A 25,311-nucleotide genomic window follows, 5' to 3' on the forward strand; every position below is an offset into this window, starting at 1 on the left:
CCCTAAAGTGGGTCTCTTGCATGCAGCATGTTGAAGGTTCTTGCTTTATTATCCAGTCTGCCACTCTGTGTCTTTTGACTGGAGCATTTAGTCCATTAACATTTACAGTAATTAATGACATATGTGTGTTTATTGCCATTTTGAACTTATCTTTGCAGTTGAATTGTTATATCCTCTTTGTTGCTTTCTTCTTCCTTTTGTTGTTTGGTAATTTTCCTTTGTATTATCATGGATTTTATTTAATTTTTGTGACTCCTTTGTAAATTTTTGGCTTGTGGTTACCCTATTTTGTAAATCTATCAACCCATTACTATAACTGATTTTATTAAACTGATAGTAACATGATCTCAAACACATCCTACTTTTAAAAAATTTAAAAAAGAAAGAAAAATATATTCTATATTTCCCTGCCCCCCTCTCCCACTCTCAGTGATTTGTATGTCTTCTTTTATAATTTCATGTTTACTTTATTTGTAATTCATGAGTTATCACCTTTCCAGTTGTGTGTTTCTCATTTCTGTAGCATCCTGCTGCTTTTCTATTTAGAATAGCCCTTTCAATATTTCTTTTAGCATGGGTTTAGTGTTGCTAAACTCCTGCAGCTTTTTTTTTTTTTTTTGTCTGTGAAACTCTTTATTTCTCCTTCTATCCTCAAGGATAGCCTTGCTGGATAAAGGATCCTAGGCTACATCTTTTTTTCATTCAGGGCTTTGAATATACCTTGCCACTCCCTTCTGGCCTGTAGTGTTTGTGTAGAGAAATCAGCTGAGAGCCTTATGGGGGTTCCCTTGTAACTTACTGTTTGCTTTTCTCTTGCTGCCTTTAGAATAATTTCTGTATCCTTGACTCTGGCCATCTTGCTTATGATATGTCTTGGTGTGGGTCTATTTGGGTTCTTCCTGTTTGGGACCCTCTGAGCTTCCTGTACTTGGATATCTGATTCCTTCTTTAAGTTTGGGAAGTTTTCAGTCATGATTTCTTCAAAAACCTTTTCAATCCCCTTTGATCTTTCTTCTCCTTCTGGGACCCCTACTATGCGAAGATTGGGATGCTTTATATTATCCCATAGGTCCCTTATGCTATTTTCATTATTTTTTATTTGCTTCTCTTGTAGTTCTTCTGAATGGGTGCTTTCTATTGCCCTGTCTTCTAGATCACTAATTTGTTCCTCTGTATTATCTAGTCGGCTTTGCACAGCTATTAGATAATTCCTCATCTCTGTCAATGAGTTTACCCATTCTACTTGGCTCTTCTTTATAGCTTCAATTTCATTTTTGACATATTTTATATCTCTAAACACTATGTCTTATAATTCATTCAGCAATTCGATCACCCCTTTTTTGAAATCTTGATCTAGTAGGCTATCAATGTCTATTTTGTTGATCTTCCTTTCAAGGGATTTCTCTTGTTCTTTTAATTGGGAAAGGTGTTTCTGCTTCTTCGTCTTGCTCATACCTCCTTGGCACTGTTGTTTATGGGGTATCAGTTGTTTATTTTGGTCCTTAAGGATTTTATCTATCTGATGCCTATTTAGGAATAGAACTTTGGAAAAAAAAATAAGAGAGAGAAAGAAAGAATTTTAAAAGAATGGAGAAAGAGGGTTTGAAAACAGTGTATAATGAAAGAAGATTGAGTTGAAGCAGAGTATTAATCAGGTTGAGACGTCCTTTTAAAGCCTTTACAAAAAAAGGGGGGGAGATGAATAGATGTATTTGAAACCTGTGTCTAATCAATAGCAGGACATCAAAACCCAAGAAAAATAGAAAGGAATTAAGAAGTAAAGATTAAGAGAGTAATAGAAAATAGAACAGGTAAAAACAGATTTAAAAAAAAGGGGGGGGTTGTCGGTGTTCTCCTGGATTCTGTGTGTTTTTATTTGGAATCTTTCTGTCTTGGTCCTGTTTTGTAATCTCAGCTTGCTGTTTTCAGAGGCCCTCTGTTGGCGCCCTCTTCTGTGCTGCTCCCAGCACCTGTCGGCAAGCAGATCGTGCCTCCTCCTAACACTGGGTCAGGTGCAGCTCTCTGCTTTGGGCAGGCGGGTCTCTGCCCCTCTGGATGCTGCAGTCAGATGTTGCAGACTGGCCAGGTAGGATGGCGGGTCATGCCCCCTCCCAGCACCTCGGTCAGGGGCTGTGTTCCTGCCCTAAAGGCGGGGGGGGCCGCTCTCCCTCTACCTGCACCGCCGGTAGTTCCGCTCTCTGTGCGGCTGCGCACTCTGCCCTGGTCGTTGCTCCGCCCTGGTCGGCGCTCCGCTGGTGGGCTCGGAGAAGACCGAGGGACTGCCCTGTCCCTGCTCCAAGGCAAAACCCAGCTCCTTGTTTGTCTTTGTGGAGCAAGTTCTCTGAGGGACCAGGATGGAAGGATCCTATCTGCCCCGGGCGGCAGGCCAGTCTCAGTCTGGCCTTTGAGGCTTCTAAGCCCTTCAGTGCGGATGCAGGTTTTGCCCCCGCCCCCGCCTGAGTGCTCAGCGCGGAGGATATGGCGGCTGTGCCTGAGCCCCACCTCTCTTCCCCCGAAAACTTTCCGCAGGTTTTCAGAGATAGGGGTGTGCACCCTTACCCTGAGAGCACATCAACCTTGCTGTTTTATGGAGGGCCCAGGTTGTTCTGCCCTGTGCACCCAAATCCACGGCGTGCAGCCCCTTGCATTCCCCCGGGGCTGCCTCCGTGCAGCCACTTCCATCCTCCGCCTGGCTTTTGCAGCCTGGCCCTGCCCACGGCTGCCGGCCCGCGTCTCAGGCTGGGTGTCTGGGGGACGCTCTGCGCCCGTTTAACTTAGTTCTGTTAATCAAGGGCTGCTCTGTACAGATCCGAGCCTCGGAGGCTCCCCCTCCATCCCGCTGGCCTCTCAGTTGGAGAGGGGAGACCCAGCAAGCGAGCGCCAGACCTCCTTTGCCGCTCCCTCCCCACGGGACACATCCCGAGCTGCTTTGCCTTTTGTTCTTTCTTTTTTCCTTTTCTCCTACCAGATTTTTGGCGTCTTTATCATTTGAAGAGGGCGATGTTCTGTCGGATTTCCACAGGTGCTCTGGTTGGCTGAGTGGGTCTGTAGATGTGGGTCTTGGTGTATATGTGGGAGAAGGTGACCTGCGAGCATCCTTCTACTCGTCCATCTTCTCCGTCTCCTAGAAATATTTTTTAATGTGAAAGAGAAACAAACATCACTTTGTTTATGCCACTGTTCTTTGCAGTCTCTGTAACTGGCAGCTAATTTTAACTAATCCAGAAACTTATCCAAAGTGATCATGTAAGGTTCAAACCCAGGCCCACCAGTCTGCAAAGTCCACGCTCTTAGGCAGAAGCCTGAAGAACTCCTGCTTGTAATCTGAAAAAGATTGGTGGTGGGGGAAGTGTGTGTGTTTGTGTGTGTGTGTGTGTGTGTGTGTAAAACTGCTGACAAGAATTTGACAGAAGGAAAGAAGGAAAGTTCGAATATGCTCACAATTCTGCATACCTAAGAGACAATCAAAGGGTATATGCTACTGGACAGTAAAGAATGTAGTCTCCATCAGAGGTGGACAGAGAAAGATCTGTCACCTGCATGGATCTGGAAAGAGAAAGGAAACAGAAGCTGTGTCTCTGAAATATGCTGCTGTATTTTATTTCCCATCTATATTTTATAAATTTCCTATATGCATTTATTATTCTGTTCATAGAAAATTCTAAAAGACTCAGTCACTATTTCCACAGCCAAATTTGTCAAAGTGTAAAATTGTGTTTAGAAGTCTCATCATAAATATTAAGCATTCATTTTGTGCCCATCAGTATGCTAGATATCAAGCACAATATCAAAAAAACATCAATCTTGATTTCTGACCTCAAGCAGCTCAGAACTTAGGTGAACACATAGAAAACAACCAAGTACTACTTACATGAAGAGATGGATCAGTGCAGGTGATAATAATCAGAAAGAGACTCATGAAAGAGAAGTAAAATTTAGAAAGACCTAAATTCTATATGCCTTATCTGCCCCAAATATTGTCTTAAAATGACCAATCCACCCTCAGGGCTCAGTCAATCTCTTTCTGGTAACCTGAGAATATCCAGAAGAAAAAGACATAGAAATACTCTGTTTTCTACAGCATCCCATTGGTTTGGGGAAATATCTAGTGGTAGGCTCCTCACATTCATATGATAAAGGAGATGACTGTGAGCAGCAATGTGGCCGGTTCCTCTGCCCAATGGCACAAGCAGAGTCACAAATAACAGAAATGAAAGGATCACTACAAATTGTGTTATTGAACTGCATGACCTACATGGAACAATCAACTCACTCCTAGGTTTGGCAGGGCCTTTCTGACTTGATTCCCTGAAAAACAAAACAAAACAATAAAACCCAAACCAAACCAAAAAATAAAAAATTTAAAAAAAAATTAAAAAAAGAGAGACTCTGAGTGTCATCAGCTTTGCTCCATGTGGCTGCCTTGATAAGAGTTCAGTTTTCTCTGTGTCTTGAGAAAATTTTTATGATTAATGGAAGACAGAATATTATCCAGTATTAACAGTTATTTTCCAATTCTGTATTATAAAATTATTTCTGATAATGAAAAATTCTCTATTTCTTTAAATTATTTAAAACATTGAAAGTCTACAGTGTATAAAAGAAAGCACTGGAGTTCTGGAGATGTGAGGCAGAATACGAAGGTAAACAGGAATCGTTATTCCTTTTCTGAGAGGTATGTAATCTACAGGGGAAGCAGGCAGCACCTGAAAGGGGAGGAGAGGTTGGTGGGCCATGCAGGGTTGAAGGAGGAGCATAGGAACATGGGTCTGGGAAAGTTTGGCTATCTTTACAGTGCTCAATTGAAATACTACTTTGGAATATTTTCTCAACACCAGGGTTCTAGTTTGTTAGTCCTACTGAGACATCAGGTCAGAAGAAAAGAACAAAAGTGAGAAGGCATTCATGGCTTTGCATTCTCAGAAAGACATCCTGCTGGTTCAACTGTGTATGATTGAGCATATTGTCATTGATGAAGAATTTTTATTTATTTTTGATCAAAGACTTCACCATGTTTTCCTGAACTTTTCAATCTCCTGTTTGCAGAGTTTTAACGTGAGCTCTCCTCGGGCCTGGGAGAAATTCTGAGAATGACCCCTGAGAATGAGCTCAGTGGTGAGAAGTCCAAGGACAGGATGAGGTCGACATTGCAAGTGTTTTTGGAATAAGGTAGCTTGACTAGAAACTGTAATTGTGCAAGGCCAGCTGTGCACTTCTGTGTGAGCTGATCCCTTATCATGGTCCCAGTCTTAAATATTCACGACCAATTACTCTGTGTTCTCACCCCACTGTGCTGATTGACCCTCTGCCTTAACAATATGACATCCCTTCTTTTTATGACAAGTGTTAGGTAGGTGATCTTCCAGGCTCTTCTTCAAAGGAAAAACACGATTTCCTGCAGCAGGATGCCCGCCATCTCCAGCTAATCTGTCTTCTTGGAAGATGTCCAAATATTTCTTTGAAAGTTTCCCATGCATCCCATTTAAAGAATATGTACTGTCATCTGGGTCCCATATTGGAATCTGCCACACAGGAGCCAGCCAGTTATTGACTATTTTCTCTTTCCCATCCATAAAATGAAGACTTCTAAGAAAATATTTGCAAGTGAAGCCAGGCTGAAAGCTTAGGATTAAAGCAAAGTTGGTGCTCCTTAGCTCCTGTGAAGTGATATAAAAAACACCCTGATGAGTTCTGCTAGTGACTGAGATAGTGCTTGCTGGGATCCCTGTAAGAATTCAATCTGTTCCCTGGACGATGTTGAAATCTGGGCAAAAGTTTTCCTGATACTGTGAAAGCAGCTGGTTTCTGAGGTTCCTCATAGTCAACTTTTTCATTTCTTTGATTTGAAGTAACCCAGGTCTAATACCAGCTAGGCCTTGATTCCATGCCCCTCCCATCTTTTCTTCCTCAATGACTGTGTGTGTATGTATTTGTGCATATGTGTTTCTTGGCCTAATATTAGGCTATCTGTTAATTGTAATACACATTTAATACTGAACTTCAATTCTAACCTGAACTGATTCTCTAAGATGAGGACATAATATGTATGCACATGTATGTGTGTGTGTGTGTGTGTCTGTGTGTGTGTATGTATGTATGTATATATACACACATATATATAATTTGTTAAGAATTTTTAAGAATCAATATAAATTGTAAAAGAACAAGATTCAGAACATTTTAGAAATAGAGAAAAAGATATATGACTCAGAAAGTGTATGAGAATTGGTATCTTGTTTTCTGCTTGTGGCTCTTCTGTCAGTGAGATCTGGGGCAAGCCACTAACAGTCTAGGCAGGAGTTTCTGTTTACTATGTGTTTAATGTAGCTATCCTGGACTATATCAGAAAAGAAGATAGGAATATTTCATGTTCCATATATCTCAGACTTCGTTTCATTTTACCACTCATTTATCATCCAACAAATATTTATTCTATGCCTACTGTGTGCAAAACACTGGACTGGTTTCTGAGGATACATTGGTCCATTTGATGGATGTGGCCTTTGCCCTCCCGGGTTCCAGAAGTTTCCAAGCATTCCTCCAGGGACCGTTAGGCTGGACATGATAAATCAGTGAGGACTAACTAACCAAACCCCAGTGTGTCCCCACACCAAGTTCTCTTTGGCTTTGTCTCCTGAATCCTATGTATCCAAATGCAGGCACACCTTCCAATTATCCACTTATTCTACTAATTTATCTCTGCTAACTTCTTTATCTCCAATTCAGTCTCTCCACCAAATTGTTTTTGGAGGATATAAAAACAAATAAACATGTGCCCTCAAGAAAATTAGAGTTTAAAAAAAAATAGAGGTAAATATGTAGCTGGATATATGAGCAAATTCAGGGCTGAGTAAAATCTCCTAGTACAGGATATTGACATGGTTCAGAGCCTATGACTCAAATATGCTTTATAATAGCTGAATGTAACCAGGTCACCTTATGAAAAAGAGCAATATGATAATAAATCAGGCGTCCTTTATCTCATTACAAAATTGAAGGGCAAAAGTATTTGGGTCTTACATTGGTATATGAAAGAGTGGGCTAAAGTGGAGAGGACTTCCCAGATTTCTCACAGAAATTGAGACCTAAAGGGCAAATTAAATAAAAAAGGAAACAACAACTTAAAGCTTAAGGGAGCCTGTTGTTTTTGTGAGCAGAATAGTTTTGGTGTCTGGTAAAGGCCTCTGTGTAACTGGGGGAGTTAAAGACAGATTGATTACAAGTAAAAATGAGGGGGGGGAAGCATACTAAAAGATGAAACAAATATGTAAGTGGGTGTAAATTTTATAATTTTACCTTCATATTTGAGTGAACTTAATTATCAAATAAAATGCCTGGATTTGCTTAATTTACTTAACCAATTCAATAATCAGATATAAAATTTTGTTCTACAGGGTCCTCAAGGACACACACACACACAAATGATGTATGCATTCTGACAAAACATAATCATAATGCAAATAATTTCTATTTATAAACTATTTTATATTTCATGCATATCACTCAAACAGTTTATTACTGTCATTTCAAAATAACATGCTCTCTCCTCTGTAGTTGGCACACCTGAGAGTGACAGCATCTCTTAGCAGTCCCCAGTCTTGCTGAGTCATTCTGTTCATCCTCCTGTAGCTCAGGCATCATTCAGAGGCCCAACAGGTTGAGAATTGACAAGTGCTTAACTATGGATCCCTAACTTACTCTGGAGGAATGCTGTAAGACTGTGAACCTCAGGAGAGTAAAGGTCACATCCATCACATAAACTAGCACATCCCCAGAATTCAGTGCATTGTTGTGCATATGGCAGGCACCCAATAAATATTTGTTAGATAATAAATGAATGGGTGAAATGAAGTCTGAGGCTTCTGAAATGCACATCTTCTCTATCTTGTATAGTGCAGGGTCCTCTCAAGATTTAATCCCTAGCTCTGTCTACATTAACATGTTCTTATTTGATTGAAGAATCAACACACTTAAAGACTGGGATTTGGAAGTGAGAAGGAGTACATGGAAGTGATTCAGGAAAACAAGGAAATGAGACACAAGTGGCAACATTTGTCAAAGTAAGATAAAAAAATACTTATTACAAGATTACTTATTATATTTCTCATGTCTGTGCATGTCTTCATCTTCACCTTCTGGTAACATATACATCCACATTGAATTGAGCCATTTTCCCCAAATCGAGCATCTTGTGACTTTGAAGTACCATAATATCTTGAGATTTCTTTGATAATTTTTGACCAATGGGTTCTAGAGATGCTGGAAACCCTGACAGTATAAAATAACAAGACAGTGTAAAAACATGAGTCAGAAATTCATGACTGCCTTTAGACATAGCTACTTAAATATAGCATGGTGACTAAAAGTATGGATTCTGGAGCAAGACTACTTAGATTCAAATCCTGACTTTGCCCTTGTGAGCTGTTTGATTTTTGTTGTTAATTAATTTCTCTGTGCCTTAGTTTTGTATTTCAAAAATGAGTTGTGGTGAGGATTAAATAAACAATACTGTTAGAGCAGTTCTAGGCGTATAGGAAGTGCCATATTAATCTTAGTTTTTGTCGTGATCGTGGGTAAGTCACTTATCCACTCTGGGTTTAGTTTCCAGGTATAAAATGAGAGATTTTGACTAGATTTTCTCTAAGGCCCTCCTGAACCTACTGTTTTCAAATGCTTAGAGTCCATGTGCTTTTCTACATATATGTATGTAGTTTGTGATAGGAAAGTGCATGATTAGTTAGTAAATGCTTTCCTTGATTGATGGAAGGAGATGTTATTAGGGGATTGAGACAGTCTTCTTCACTAGGCCGAATTCCTTGAGGGTAAGAGTGTATCTTTTCCTTCTCAGGATCCCAAGGCCTAATGTGGTGCCTGGGGACAGTGGGTGCTCTGTAAACTGTTAATGGATATGGAATAAATGCCTATGTCTTGTGTACCCAGATATATGGGAAAGGGAAAGGGTCCTTCCTAAGCCTTATCTCAATTAAAGCTACTTACACCGAATATTCAAAAAACATTAGTGCTCTCTACTGGAGACATTCCTAGTACAGGAATTCAAGTTTGAGTTTTTGATGGCAAATTCTGATTTGAGTTCATAAGTCCTGGATTTGAGAAGTAGGGTATAGCAGATACACATAGTTTAGTGTGTTGCAAGCACAGATTTGGTGTTATGGCACTGAGGATGGCATGATCAGCATTAAAATGCCAAGTCTCATTTCTTTGCCATGTATTTATGCGTTTTTTTCCAGAGCAGCTTTATCTATAGATTTGTACACATGTTGCTTTTGCTTTGATTCATTTTAAGTAAAAAAAAAAAAAAAAAGAGAGAGAGACATAGCATTAATTAAAAAAGTAATGTTAAGAAAATGAAAAGACAACCCACAAAATGGTAGAAAATATTCACAAATAATATATCTGATAAGGGACTTGTATCCAGAGTTCATAAAAACAAAACTAAGCAAAACAATAGGATTTACATTTCTCATTTAAGTTATTATTTTCTCTACACCTCAAGTCTTTTTTTGGCATTAATGTTTTCTTTTTCATTAATTGAATATTTTCTAATATTACTTTTTAACTTCTTTAATGATTTTCTTGCTATATATTTTTAGTTATTTACTTAGTGATTGCTTTAGGCCTTACCATATATGTCTTATCAAAAACAGTTTCACAATTACACCAGCAATTTCAGAGAATGTAGAAACAGCATTCCCATATAGCTCTACTCTCTTTTGTTTCTTACTGTGGTATTCTTGTCATAGGTATTATCTCTATGCATGTTATAAGCCCGACAGTACATCATTATAATTATTATTCCTTTATGTAATTTTATGTCTTTTAAAGAAGCTGAGAGGAGAAAAGAGAGCAAGTTTATACGTATAACTTTTTTCTTTTTTTTAATTGAGTTATAGTCAGTTTACAATGTTGTGTCAGTTTCCAGTGTAGAACACAATTTTTATGTTATATGTATAATTTTTCTCATATTAGCCTTCTTTCCATTTCAGGTTCTATGCATTTGTTCCTTTGGATTCAAGTGAAACATCTGGAGTCAATTCTTAACCCAATGTTGGTTTGTTGTCACCAACCTCTTTGCCCTGCTATTGGTAAATATATTACATTTCTGTATGTTATATGCCCACAAATACAATTAAATGTATACTGCTTTATGATTTTTAAACAAGATAAGAAAGGATAATAGGCAATTATACTCCTTTATAATTGCATAATTACCTTTATCAGTGTTCTTTGTTTTGTGTGTGTGTGTATTCAAATTACTGTCTTGGGTCACTTGCTTTAAGCCTGAAGAACTAACTTTAGTATGTCTTGTAAGGTAGGTCTACTGGCAGCAGACTCTTTCAGATTTTGTTTTCCAAATATCTTTTTATTTCATCTTCATTTTTAAATGATAATTTTGCTGGATATATGATTCTTGATTAAGAGTTTTTAAAATTTGAGGGCTGAAAATAGGTTATCCTATTGCCTTCAGCCTTCTATTTTTTCTGATGATAAGTCAACTGTTAATGTTATAGGAGTTTCCTTAAGCAAGGAGTCATTTTCCTCTTGCTGCCTTCAAGATTTTCTTTGGCATGTTTACTATGTGTCTATTCATGGGTCTTTTTGATTTTATCCTACTTGCAGTTTGTTGAAATTCCTGGATATGCAGATTTAAATTTTTTAGGAAATGGGAAGTTTTTAGCCACTAATTTTTCAAATATTTTTCTGCTCCTTTCCTTCTCTGTTCTTCTGGTGCTGCCTTTACATGTCTGTTGGTATACATTAGTGTCCCACAATTCTCTGAAGCTTTGCTCATTTTTTCTTCATTCATTTTTCACTCTGTTCTTGGATTGCATAATTTCTATTGATCTATTTTTAAGTACTTTTACTTTCTGCCCGTTTAAGTATATTATTGATTCCATCTAGTGAATTTTTAAATTCCAGTTATTGCTCTTTTCAGCTCCAAAATTTCCATTTGGTTTTTTTAATAATTTCTGTCTCTTTATTAATGTTCTCTATGTGATGTGACACTGTCATCATGCTTTAATTCTAAAATCATGGTTTTCTTTGTTTCTTTGAACATATTTATAATGGCTTCTTTTCTCACATCAGGTCTCTCCTGCAGGTGGCTTTATTGACTGCTATTCTTCTGGTATCTAGGCCATAATTTCCTGCTTATTTTGCATGTCTCATATTTTTTGGAAAATGAACATTTTAGATATTGCAGCAACTTTGGGTACTGGCTTCATCTCTCCCCTCTTTCAGTGCTTGTCATTGTTGTTAGCTTGTTTACTTGTTTAAAGACTAACTGGATTATTTTAGTGATGTACATTCCCTTCTCTTCCTCCTCTATCCCATAAACAGACACAGGGTAAAGCCTCTGATGTTTTTCCTCAGGGATTCATCCTTGGACATGCCCAGCAACTCTGGGATAACAAGGTTTTAGCAGGACTTTGGTGGTGTTAGTCTAGTTACCTGACCACACTAACCTATGAAATTCCACTAACTGCTGGTTAAAAGCTCTATTGTTCATAACAATGCCCTGGAGAATAAACTATTTACACCCTAATCCAGTCAAATTCAGGCTGCTATGAAGGGACAGTTCCTGATGGTCAATGTTTGAAATTAATTCAGACTCTAGTTTTTACAGCTGGTTTCTTATTTTTCTCCAGCAACAAGTTGGCTTATCATTTAGCCTGTATCTTCAATGAATTTATCAGTCTCCTCCCCATTGCCTCTTACCAACACTTCTACTGCTTTTGAAAGCAACCTTAGATTTGAACTTCATATGCTGTTGCAAATAATGTTGGCTCCTTTGGGGAGATAATTTGAGCTCTCTGTTCTATGGTCTGCCTTTCCTCCCAGGGAAAATCTCTGAGCCACAACTCTGGTGCTGGAGTAAGGAACAATAGGTCAATTCTAAGTGACAGCCCAGTTTGAAGAAGTAAGTGCTCAGTGGATATATGGGCAAGAGCCCCAGGTGTCCTTGGCTTGTCTCCATCGGCCTAATCCCCTGTCCTACGAGCTGAGTCAATAGCAATTGGGACCTCAATGTCCTACCATGCCCAAGGTAGAACCTTTGTCTCATGAGAAGAAATGTGGTGGAAGAATGGGGCCCCCACCTGTTGGCTGCAGTAGTACAGAACTTTGCCTCAGCAACAAGTATCTAGGGGCAGTATGAGAAATGCTAATGTCATGTCCTGCCCAGAAAGACAACCCTCCAACCAGGACCTGGGGGGAGTCAAAAACTTGTGTTCTTGGTTGTACAAGTCTGGGTGGAGTTCCCAGCTCAATGAGTGGAGAGGGGAAAAGTACGGATTTTCAAATACTAAAGACTCATCATTTTATGGAGCTTTAGTAAATATTCTTGAGTAAATGTGTCCTCATTTGCTGTATATATGTAGTGGCATTTCCATTTGTGTATGCTCATAAGGCCAACTATTTTTAAATGTGTTTTAAAAATAATTTCCATCAGTTTTTTGAGGAGTGATTCTGAGTTGCACACCATCGTGCCAGAAGTGGAGCCAGGAAGGGGAAACTGATACAGTATAGATTAGCATTCTCTTCAACTGAGGGCTTGCTGTATCTTTGGTTGCTAGTGGAAGGCCTAAGATATATTTGTAGTATTAAAAAAAAATTAAAAAAATAATTTTCTAATGTTAGTATGTTAGAAGCAAAGCATAAGATGGCAATTCCTGTAGATGATTTGTTGCTTGAATCCTCTGAGAAGAAATCTTTAGAGAAGTGGAGACATAGGAGGATGCAAGTTCCCAGGCATTTCTCAAGGGAGATCATGTGAGCCTTTCTAGCAGCCAGCACTCAAAGCATCTTGGGATGGATACTCTGCTGTAAAGAGACTAAGAGAGTTCAATATCAGCTATCAAAATCAACCTCATAAAAATAATCATAGTAAAGAGTATGTAGAGTAAAGTAATTCAGTGTAGAGTTTACTAACAGCTGCTCCAAGAACCCAAATCAACCACATAAACAAAATTGTAGCAACAGTAATAAAAACAATATAACAGCCACTCTTATTGGAAACTTTCTACCTTTAAGGAAGTACACTTACTATCTCTAATCCTCATGATCACACAGTAAATTAGATATTATTCCTACATTTATGCAAGTGAGGAGATTAGACTTAACATCTTCCAGGTCAATTAACTTGGTTCTAGAGCTTAGACTCAGATGCAAGCTCTCTGATTCCAAGGCCTGTCCTCTGTCCATTACTTACACAAAACTGTCCAAAAAGGGGTGAAGAAATGAGAAAAGAAAGAAAAACAAAGGGTAAAAACAGATAAGAGAATAAAATGGTAAGGAAAAATATATAAAAGTATAGTCATGCATGGGAGTGCCAGGGCAGGATCAACAGGTTCCCCTGTAGCTCTCATTAGCACAAATACCCTCCAATTTGTTCTAAGCCTTCTGAGGTGAGCTTCATCAAGGCTCAACAATGCTGAACCCACAAATCCTTTCAATGTAGCCCTATCTCTACCTTGGGTTTTTGCTGAGTAGGCTGAGGAAAAACTCCCTTAAACTTTCCAGAAGCCCAATTGTTTGAAAGCATCTATGATACATACTGTATCTCCTCAGAGAGTCTTTTTCTGATTATGTCATACTCCAAGGATGCAACCATAATGATTCTGAGCTTTAAGCAAAAGACTCTTCAGTCATGTCCTTCGTTTCATATTTGACCCCTTCATCTTTTTTCTTTTGTTTTCTGGCAACACCCTGGATTTGTTCTTTGCTTGGAAACCATTTATGAAATTAATTTTAGGATCATTTCCCTTCCTGGGAACTGCTGCTTTGTGTCTTCCTATTCCCCTTCCCAAAATTGAGTTTATGATCTCCATAAGATTATATATCATGACAAAAGTATCTTATAAGTCTCCTTCAACTTTCACTGCATTTTGCAAATTTTGATGAGTTGTATTTTTATTTTTATTTCATTGAATACATTTTAAAATCCCTCTTGAGACTTATTTGACCTATGTATAATGTAGAAGTGTGTTGTTTACTATCCAGGTATTTTAGGACTTTCCAGCTATCTTTCCATTGTTGATTTCTAGTTTAATTTCACTCTAGTCTGAGACATACATTATAACATTTCTGTTCCTTTCAATTTTTAAGGTGTGTTTAATGATACATAATGAGGTCTATCTTGGTGAATGTTTCATGTTAGCTTGAGGAAAATATGTATTCTGATGTTTTTGGTATTCTATAAATGTTGATTATATCCTGTAGATTCCAAATAGAAAAATCAATCAATATAATATACCACATTAAAAGAGCAAAGAAAAAAATGGTCATCCAATTGATTCACAAAAATCCTTTGATCAAATTTAATAATTTTTCTGTTAAAAAAATACTCAAAAAGTAGGAATAGAAGAAAACTTCCTCAACATGATAAAAACCATGCATGAAAAATCCACAGCTACATCCTACTCAATGATGAAAGACTGAAATCTTCTCCCCTAAGATAACAAAAAAGACAGTAATGCCCACTTTTCCCTCCTCTATTTAACATAGAATTAGAGGTACTAGCCAGTGTAGTAAAACAAGGGAAAGAAATAAAGAGATTTAAAATTGGAAATGAAGAAATAAATTCTCTCTTAACACACGACATGATATTAAATATAGAAATATCAAAGATTTCACCAAAAAAATAGAAAAAATAAACGAATTCAGCAAATTTGGAGGATACAAAATCAACAATTAAAAATCAGTTGCATTTCTATACACTAACATGACAATTCAAAAAATTAAGACAGCAATCCCATTTAAAATAGTATCAAAGTGATTAATTAAAAATAAATTTAGCCTAGAAGAAGAAAGATTTGCATACTGAAAACATTGCCAAAATACATTAAATAAGACATAAAGAAATAGACATCCATGTTCATAGGTGGGAAGTTTTAATATTGTTAAGCTGTCAGTACTACTCAACAGATTCTACAGATCTCATGCAATTCTTATCAACATTCCAATATTTTTCCAGAAAATAAAAAGTTCTAAAATTCATAGGGAATTTCAAGAGATCCCAAATAAACAAATAAAAAATCTTGAAACAGAAGAACAAAGCGGGAGATATCATACTTCCTGATTTCAAAACTTAGTACAAACTATTGTAATCCAAATAGACATATAGACGAATACAGTAAATAAATCTTCTCATATGTGGTCAAATGATTTGGTAAAGGTGTCAAGACCATTCAGTGGGAAAAGCACAATATTTTCAACAAGTGATACTGAAGAAATTCGATATTCACATGCAAAAGAATGAAGTTATACCCTTACCTTCCTCCGTATTCAAAAATTTACTCAAAATAGAACAAAGATCTAAATGTAAAAGCTAAACAAAATCTCTTAGAAGAAAACGTAGGGGAAACTCTTCATTCTATTGGGTTTGGCAATGATTTCTTGGATATACACCAAAGTTGTGTGTAGACAACAAATTAAAAAATAGATAAATTGGTTTTTACAAAAATTTAAAATTTTGTGCATATCAAAGGACAATATCAAAAGAATAAAGGGTAACTCACAGCATGGGAGAAAATGTTAACAAATCATACATTTGATAAGAAATTAATATTCAGAATATATAAAGAACCCTTTAACTCAGCAACAACAAAAACAAAAACAAAGAGCTCATTTCAAAAATAGTCAAGGACTTGAATACACCTTCCCCAAATAACAGAGATAAATGGCCAATAAGTACCTGAAAAGGTGCTCATCATCATTATTCATTAAGGAAATGAGATAAATTTCACACACATTGATATGGTTGCCATTTCTTTAGAAACAGAAAACAAATTTTGGTGAGGATGTAGAGAAATTGAGAATCCTGTACATCATTGGTAGGAACAAATTGAACAGCTAATGTAGAAAACAGTATAACTATTCCTCAGAAAATTAAACATAAAATTACCATTTGATTCAACAGTTCAACTTCTAGTTATATATCTCAAAATAACTGAAAGTAAGAACTCAAATATATAGTTGTACACCAATGTTTATAATTGCATTATTCAAAACAATACAAAAAAATGGAAACAATCTAGTTATCCACTAACATATGAATGGGTAAATAAATTGTAGTGTATTTGCTGGTCAGAATGGCTGTCATCAAAAGAACACAAGCAACAAATATTGGCAATGATGTGGATAAAAGAAACCCTTGGTGAGCTCTTGGTAGGAAAGTAAATTCATGCAGCCACTGTGGAAAATAGTATGGAGATTTCTCCAAAAATCTCAAAATATAATTACTATATGACCCAGAAATTCCACCCCTGGGTATATAAATCCAAAACCAAAACCAAAACCAAAAACACTAATTTGAAAAGATACATGCATGTCAATGTTCATAGCATCATTATCTACAATTGCCAAGGTATGGAAGCAACCTAAGTGTCCATGAACAGATGAATGGATAAAGAAGATATGATATACACACACACAGAGATAGATATAGATAGATATAGTATGTATAGATATTTATTGTATACTACACACACACACACACACACACACACACACACACACACACACACAATGGAATACTACTCAGCCATAAAAAATGAAATTTTGCCATTAACAGCAACATGGATGGACTTGGATGGCATTGTGCTAAGTGAAATAAGTCAGACAGAGAAAGACAAATACTATATGATATCACTTATATGTAGAATGTATAAAATACAACAAACTATTGAATATAACAAAAACAACAATAAAAAAAGAAGCAGGCTCACAGATATAGAGAACAAACCAGTGGTTACCAGTGGGAAGTGGGGTGGGCAATAAAGGTGTGGAGGAGTGGGATGAGTGGGAGTAACACACTATTGAGTATAAGACAAGCTACAAAGATGTACTGCACAACACAGGGAACATAGCCAGTATTTTGTAATAACTGCAAATTAAGTGGAAATGTAAAAGTTCTATAATAATTAAAAATTAAAAAAATAAAATAGAGTGTAGTACATTCTTACCATGGAATGTTATTCAGCCTTAAAAAGAAGGATATTCTAACACATGTTACAGTCTAAATAAACCTGAAGACATTATGCTAACTGAAATAAGACAGTCACAAAAAGAAAAATACTATATGATGTCATTTTTATGAGGTATCCAGGGTAGTTAAATTCATAGAAACAGAAAGTTTACTCACACTTACCAGGATCTTGGGGAGAGGGAAATGAAGACTTGTTTATTAGATACAGAGTTTCAGCTGAGCATGATGCAAAGGGTTGGAGGTAGATAGCGATGATGACTGTAACATCTATGTGAATGTACTTAATTCCACTATATTGTACACTTTAAATAGTTAAAATAGTAAATACTTGTGCATATTTCATCAAAATAAAATAATTAAGTACTTTAAGTGGGAGGGAAATAGAACTTGATTGTCTGCATTTTCTATATTAGTGGACAGTCAGCAGGGGCAGAGAGAGATTGGGGCCTTAGACTAAATATATCAGGGGAGGAATTCATTACTCATGTTTTATCAGGGACCGTTTCCTGGTCTAAGAGTGGGCACCATATTCAATGCAGCCTGGGACCACTGTCCACAAAACAGTGGTCAGGGAATAAGATCACATTATCTGAAGTAAAAGGAATTCCATCCAAATAACACTGTTGAGTGGCACAACCACACTTCCATGGAAAAAGAGACACAAGGAAGAATATTCCAGAGTTGTCATATCAGTCCTAGTACAGTCATAGAAACAGAATCCACTTTAGTTTGTTTAAACATAATACATTTGTACAGGTGATAAAGGAATAGAGATCAAAAAACACAAAATTCTTCACCAAAGCCTTTACTTTTTTGCCTATATGTAATGAGAGGGATATTTATTACCCTTTGAAATAATAAACAAATGTCACACTTATTCATACATCCAACCATTAATCTATTTATTCATTGTTTCAATCACCATGCACTCTAGGTTTTACCTTACTTTAAAGTTACCATATTTGGTCCTTAGGGCTCTATAATACACAATTATATCTCCAGGCAAGATGCACTAGGTTGAAACCAAACTTAAAAAATGACTATTTGGTTGCTACTTTGATTGTTGATCACTACACATAAAATAATTATATATATACACACACATACACATACATACACATATCTATATACACACACACACATCTATACACACACACACACACACATATATATATACATGTATATAATTACAATATTTATTTCTGCCTAAATAACATTATGTAAGGCCCATACACAGTGTAAGCTGCATGAAGACAAGATCTTTACATTTCTCTCTTTACATAATCCAGAACAACGGCAGGGAGGACATAAGAATTTAACAATGTAAATAATTAGAACCAAGCATTCCTTAATGAGGATAAGAATAGATGTGTGAATAAATTGTTATCTACTTTTTAAAGCCTTTTTATTTTTCTAAGTGACCATAGTCAGTTTTATTATTTTTTATTGAAAGAAAATAGAAACAGTATTTCAAAGAGATATCTGCACTAATGTTTATTGCAGCATTAACTACAGTAGCCAAGAAATGAAAGCAACCTAAATGCCCAACAGATGAAAGGATACAAAAGATGTGGCACATATACATATACACAAGGGAATATTATTCAGTCACAAGGAAGGAGGATATCCTGCCATTTGCAGCATCAATGGACCTTGAGCACATTATACTTAGTGAGATAGGTCAGAGAAAGACAAGTACAGTGTGATATCACTTACATGTTGAATCTAAAAAAGGCAAGGCTTCTCTTTGCTCTTCAATGCAGGGTGTGTCTAGTCCAAGGGATTAGAACATCTGCTTAAGTCAAGCTATCAGTGGGAACAGATATACAGATATTTCTGTAGAATCGTTTACTTTTGCATTAAACCCCATGATACATTGTTCACATATTCATTACTATATGGTTTCTTCTTTAAAAGGCAAAGCCATTCATTCTTCCTTCTGAACACTTGAAGCCACAGCTAGATGGAGTCATTTAAAGTCTCCAGTGGAGATGAGTTAACATCTTTGCAGAGATACAGAGACTGTGGTGCATAAGGTCACAGAGGGGGGGACTGTACCAAAAGTGTTTCTTCTGCTCCTCTGGCCCTTAAGTCAACTTAGAGACATTAATCTAATATCTAAAATCCAAACAATCTATTATCTCAGAGGTTTGGAGTGATCATGGAATTCTGGCAATTGAAAACAATCACACATGTGTCAGCTTTTTGTTTTTACAGAAGTTTCTTACTAAGTACCCTCTGTGCCTAAACATACACTATGAAGATGTACAGAGAAAAATATATATAATGGTGTCTGTCTTCCAATGAACTTTACTTTTATTTGAAAACAAATACTAGACCAAGTTAGTTGCACTTGGGCCAAGAGTGTGTTTATACCATGTACTCTAACAGGGAGACTGTGATGTCTTTTCAGGATATGAGCATCACTCCTAGCTTGGATCCTGATTCTGAGAGTCCTTGAAGTGTTTGGGCATTCTCATTTCCCAGCATATGGATCCAAGTACATTTCCAGAGGTCCCCTATGAGAGGCACTGTGAAAATCATTATCATTTATCCTCATCCCAGAGTTGCAAGGTCCTCTCTCTTGGGATCCTGCCCTCCCCTCCAGGTGATACTTCCATCATCTGAAATTGGTTTAGACCAAGGCTAGGGATTATAACCTTTTATCAATGTTACCTCTCAGCTTCCTATAAATATCCTTGATTCTAATTGTTTCCTCCCCATTCTTTTTTTCTCTACAGACACCTTGTTCTATTTGCCATCTTCAGAATTTTCTCTGGTCAGGTCTGCTAGCTGCCACTCCAACCAAATTATAGACTGAATGTTTGAATGTGTTCTCCAAAATCCATTTGAGGAAACTCCAACTACCAATGTCCCAATGTGCTTGGAAATGGGGTTTGGGAGGGATTAGATAATGAGTGTGGGGCCTTCATGAATCTAATTAGTGCCTGTATAACAAAAAATCATGAGATTCCCTCTCTCTCTCTCTCTCCCTCCCTCTCTCTCTGTCTCTCTCTCTTCAACATGCTAGGACACAGTAAGAACCTTGTCATCTGTAAAGCTGTAAGAGGACCCTTACCAAGAAAATAACAATGCTGGCACAGTTCTTTTGGAATTTCAGCCTCCAGAACTGGGAGAAATAAATGTTTGTTTTGTAAGCCACACAGTCTATGGTAATTTGTTATAGCAGCCTGAGCTAAGACAAACCACGATGCTCATTACTCTCATTGTATGTACTTGAATTCTGATGTTTAAATGCCAACACCTGGCCTCTGTGTGTCTGGGTTTTTCATTCCACATTACTATCAAGGCATCCATTTCTGCAGTGGTAGATCACAACTTCTGTACTTGCCTACAGAAGAGATGCCACTACTGAACTTAAGGATGATGGGAATTCCTCTCACCAGTGAATATTCTTAATGTTTAATAATTTGTTTCTAAACACTGTAAAAGTGTTATTGAAACCTATGAAAAAAGGTTACTCTTGCTGAGATTTCAAGGGGGTAACAGGAAATTTCATACCTTATTTTTGAAGCAAATATAAGGGATTAAAAACCAAGGCCAAAGCAAAAACAAGATTAGGATGCAAACGTTATTTTCTAGTATTCTGATCTTAGTCTTAGACCCCTTATTGAGCAGGCTAATGTCATTTCTAGAAACAATGAGCAATTCCATTTATTCACATTCCATTTACTATTTTAATTATTAGTATTATACTTTGTTTTCTTTGTTATTCGAGAAATGATAACACAAGTTATCTTTGCAAATTTGAAAATATAGAGTATATAATGAAAAGCATGTGTCCTTTCCATCCCTGATGCCAAGCTGTCCTCTTCAGGAAGAACCAATGATACCAATTTCTAATGAATCTTCCGGAAATGTGCTATATATACATGTGTATGAGTGCCCATAATAATTGCATTTTTTTTTACGGTGAACACATTATACAAACTGTTTTGTGCCTCATTTTTTCACTCTGCAATCTATCTTCCAGATTGTTCTATATTTATACAAATAGAGCTCCACTATCTATTTACTAGCAATCTAGTATTCTAGTATGTGTGCATGCAAAATATATATTACCAAATTACTTAAATGAGCATTAAGTGGTTTCCAATCTTTTGCCATTAGAAGTGAAGCCTCAGTGAAACTCTTGTATGTATGTACATACACATATATATGATTTTGCACACATATATATTTCCTAAAAGTGAACACACTAAATCAAAGTGTCCATGCATTTATTCTATCTAATGTGGGCCAGGCATCAATATCCTCTAGAAATCACTTTTTATACTTAAAGCATTGCTGAATGAAAGTGAAAAGCATGCACATCAGAAATAGGCCAGAGAATATACATGTATAATATATTATATATCTAATTTCTTTACAAGGAAAGCTACATCTTTTTAAATAGTGAGCCCAATACTTTCATAACATTACAAAGAATGTTAGCTGGGGCAGGCAATAATGAAGTGATTATTTTGCCAAGGTTGACCAAGGCTTGTGCAAGCAAGGAACGATCATCATTTTTAGTGTCAACAATTCTCTTTCTCAAATGATTTATCTCTGTTTTCTACTTCTCACATTTCTTTCTAAATCCTTCAGTATACAGATCTTCTTGGACCTAAAAAAAAAAGTGAGGAAGGAAGTAAAACTTTTTAAATCCCCCATTTTTTCAAGGATTACATTTTGTCAAACTTTAAAACTTTGTCAGACTATCTTTGTTTTATTCCTAAAATTTTTCTCTCTTAATCATGAAAGGAGACTCTTGTAACAAGGAATATTTCCTGGTTTGGACCTAAATATTAAGAGAAAGTGTAGTTTACAGCCTTAATAATATTCATATACCTTAGGGTTTTGCCAGGAGGCTAAGCCTGGCATAAGGACAAATGTAATATTTTCCAGTCAAAAAATGCAAATGAGATGTAGCCTTGGTCTGACTGCACTAATTCTCAGTCCCACTCAGGATGGTACTGTCACCCATATTATAGAAATCTGTTATAAACACATGGTCCACAAATTATAGAAATCTCTTATAAATCATGTTCAGATGAACAATGAGAGAAATCCCTCCAAGCCACATGATAGCTTGGGGATCTATACAAACCTGGAGGCAATGCAGCAAGTGTAAAAGCTGCCACTTCCCTGTATTTTTAATTTTGGACATTTCTGGTAGTTTTATATCAGCAGAGACCTACCTCAGGGCCTTGGGCTGAGCAGGGCTCCTGGTAAAATGTAGTGATCTTGGTAAACCATACTATTTGTTGTTCATATTAAACACACATAGTTGGAATATCTGTTCAATCAAGCCCTGTGAGATCATTTTAAATTTCTCTAAGTGGCAATTCAACCCTATTTATATTCTCTGAGGGCTTGGAGTAGGGGGGGCATACTCATCGTGAACACTCCAAAGTCTACTTACAGAGCCGAATTTAAAGGTTTTGGAAGGATTCAAAGGCTTCAGGGTTTTAATAAATCACAAGCAGTAGATGCACTTCTGATCTCTGCATGATCTTGCTGTAACCTTCACCCATCCCTTCCTGAGGTACCAGGGCAAAGCTATCAAGCTCTACTACTGCCACAGCCTGATTCACCTTCAGCTGATGCTCCAATATCTTGTTTGGCTCTCTCAGCAGGTTTTCTCTTTCCCCCACCAGCTTCTCCATCATATGGACTATGTGTTTCTGGAGACTTCTCTTCTGAGCCTCCACCTGCTGCTGCTGCTCCTGCAGTTTCTGTTTCAGCAGCTACTGTTCCTTATCAGATCTCTCATTCCTGGTCCACTCCTCTGCCCCAGGGAGGCATTAGAGAGGGAAAAAATAGGCAACGATTGACCTCCACCCTCTTGAGCTCAGAGGCCAAACCAAATTGAAGAGAGGGGTAGGAAATCTCCGAAGTCTTCCCCACAACCCCGTGTCCATACCATCAAGACCACACTTCAGAATGTGAGAGAAAAGGCTCTGTCTGTCTGGCATCCAATCACAGTTCCCTTTGCTGTTTCCAGACACAGCGGGGTTGTTCCACAGAAAGGAAGGAAGCTCCTGTATTGGGAAGGTTTTGCTCTCACACCTGTCAGAGGGCACTGCAAGAACCTACCCATCCCACTGTGAGACCAGCCCTACCCTGCACCTGCTATGGGCTTCTCCCCATCAGTGAGGGCTTTATCTGCCTGCAGGATTTCTCTATTGCCACCTGGGACTGCAGAAATCTCTGGAGGAACTCATTTCCCTGAGGAACCAAGGAGGAGCACAGAAATTAGATTTCGAATAAGTAAATTAGTGCTGCAAAGACAACTAATTCAATGTAACTTTTGCTTCATGTTTAAAGTTCCATAGTGGTTCCTTACAGTGAGTCCAAGCTCCTTAGACTGACCTGTCTCCCTCCAGTCACTTGCCCAGTGCTAATTCCTTCTCCCCACTCTAGATTCCAGCCAGTCAGAACCATGTTCAGTTCTACAAATCCAAATCTCTGGTGCTTGTACATATCTGTTTTCCCAGTGTGAAACAGTGCCTCTAAATTGTGCTGCTGTTCTCCTCTGCCACTAGCTGGTTATAACTTTAGACAACTTATTTTAACCTGCCTATGCTTCTCAGTTCAGTTCTTTAAAATGTTGATAATGTAGATGCTTCTTAATGTTATTTGAAAGATTAAACTAAAGAGTCTAGGGAAAGAGTTTAACATTTTGGCTATAGGAAACAACTGTTCAATATATATTAGTTGCATTAGTATTGTTTTTTAATTATGATGATGATGATGATGATTTTTGTTTCTAACACCTAAGTAGCTCTTTCCTGAGTGTTATAACTTGTCTATGTAGTTGACTTCCTGTCTCAATTGTGATCATCCTTGTGTACAAAGACTGACTTGTAAATTGTCAGTGCTCAACACGTCAAATATGTTGTTGAGTAAAAAAAAAAATGAATAATTTCTGTTCTGTCTCTGGATTTAAGAAATCTGTACACATGGTTGGGAGTTGACATTTGTACTCTCTTCAGGAATAAATAGCATGCAGTGAACCTTAAGAGCCAAAGCTGTTTGAATGGCCCCATACTCTCTCTTTATGCATGCATGGAGCTGTTCTCTCAGATTTTCAGTATAGCCCTTTGACTATTCTGTAGGTTCCCCATGTTTCCCTTATTCCTCACCTTCACTCCTTTCATGGGCACTTGGTGATATTCCTTTTCAATAATTTCCTTTGCTTTCCTGTAGAGTTCATGACCTCCAGGAACAGAGAAAGTTCCTGCTGGGATACTTTTTATTAGTGTCTTTGAAAGCTGATCAAGTTTAGTCTGGCAATATTTGATTGATGTCTCTTCATTCTGCATCAAGAAATCATCTTTCTTATTCTTTATGATTTCCTAGAGGGAAGAAAGATAGAGGGCTGTCACCAGAAGCAAGGAACAGAGGAAGTAAATTTCCAAAGGATCTGGTAGAAGAATTGGCCTAACTGTGTTCCTCATGAGAAAAGTATTCTGTTGGAGGACATGTAATAAAACAGCAGTCACAAGATTTGATTTATTCACAGCTCTGAAAACTCTGGAAGACCATGGGGAAGTTCCCTAACCTCCTTTGGGTATTTCATCTGAGCTGTTGGAGTTGCATTACCTAATCTCTCTGGTTCCTTGAAGCTGCCACATTCAGTGATTCTGTCTGTATTCAATGATAGATACAACAAGGAGCAACCTAAGCTGAAAGTGGCCTGAGATGTAGATCTGAAAAGAGAAATTTTGGTTCCCAGCCATAGGAGTGTGTTCACAGAAAAAGAAGCCAGCTAAAGAATGTCTTGGGTGTTCTGGACAGGCTTGGAATCCACAGAAGTATTTATTTCAAGAGGATATCTATACTGATTTTTCATTGAAGGTCAAAGGGAGTTCCAGATAAACTGCCTGAGTTCTGGCAGTCAAAAAAGAAGGAAATGTAGTCCTTTGAATCTCTGTCCCTCATGAGAACATGGACTACTTTATCCTTGAGTGAGAGATGAGCCGTGGGACCGGTAACAACACTTCTAGGCTTCATTCTTCAAGGGTAGGCGACAAAAGGTAAATACTAAGACAGATTATGAGAAGGTTACACTGGAACTCCTGCTTGTCTTCCTTGAAGGAGTGCTCCATGAAGACTGCAGGGGCTTCCCTCTCACAGGCAGCGTGTGCCTCCAGCAGCTCCTGCAGCATGTCTGTGGGGAAGCTCACTCGCTGGGCTATCTGCTCGCTGTAGTGGTTGTCTGCCTTCTGAATGGCAGCTGAGTTCTCCAGCTGGGCCAGAGTTGTCACTGCGTTCTCCAAGCGAGGTACTGCTCCGCTATT

General features: G+C 37.5%; 2 long non-coding RNA genes across 6 annotated transcripts; one reads left to right on the forward strand and one right to left on the reverse strand.

Annotated features, from left to right (window-relative positions):
* The first annotated feature begins 1,839 nt into the window (after positions 1-1,839).
* LOC135320683 (uncharacterized) lies at positions 1,840-24,728 on the forward strand. 5 transcript variants are annotated; one of them, XR_010379941.1, is made up of 5 exons: positions 1,840-2,086; positions 5,047-5,169; positions 7,960-8,060; positions 10,005-10,103; positions 19,747-20,267. It is a non-coding gene; the product is annotated as an uncharacterized LOC135320683 (long non-coding RNA). The 5 variants fall into 5 exon arrangements; XR_010379942.1 differs by lacking the exon at positions 1,840-2,086 and adding an exon at positions 4,416-4,948; XR_010379940.1 differs by lacking the exons at positions 1,840-2,086; positions 19,747-20,267 and adding an exon at positions 24,371-24,728 and having other exon boundaries at positions 4,955-5,169.
* On the reverse strand, positions 22,341-24,746 carry LOC135320685 (uncharacterized). Its single transcript, XR_010379944.1, has 5 exons — positions 24,614-24,746; positions 24,154-24,366; positions 23,138-23,236; positions 22,932-23,049; positions 22,341-22,796 (listed from the first exon to the last, which is right to left on the reverse strand). It is a non-coding gene; the product is annotated as an uncharacterized LOC135320685 (long non-coding RNA).
* Positions 24,747-25,311: the final 565 nt, after the last annotated feature.

This window comes from Camelus dromedarius, unplaced genomic scaffold (assembly GCF_036321535.1).
Source record: "Camelus dromedarius isolate mCamDro1 unplaced genomic scaffold, mCamDro1.pat HAP1_SCAFFOLD_114, whole genome shotgun sequence".
Lineage (NCBI taxonomy): Eukaryota > Metazoa > Chordata > Mammalia > Artiodactyla > Camelidae > Camelus > Camelus dromedarius.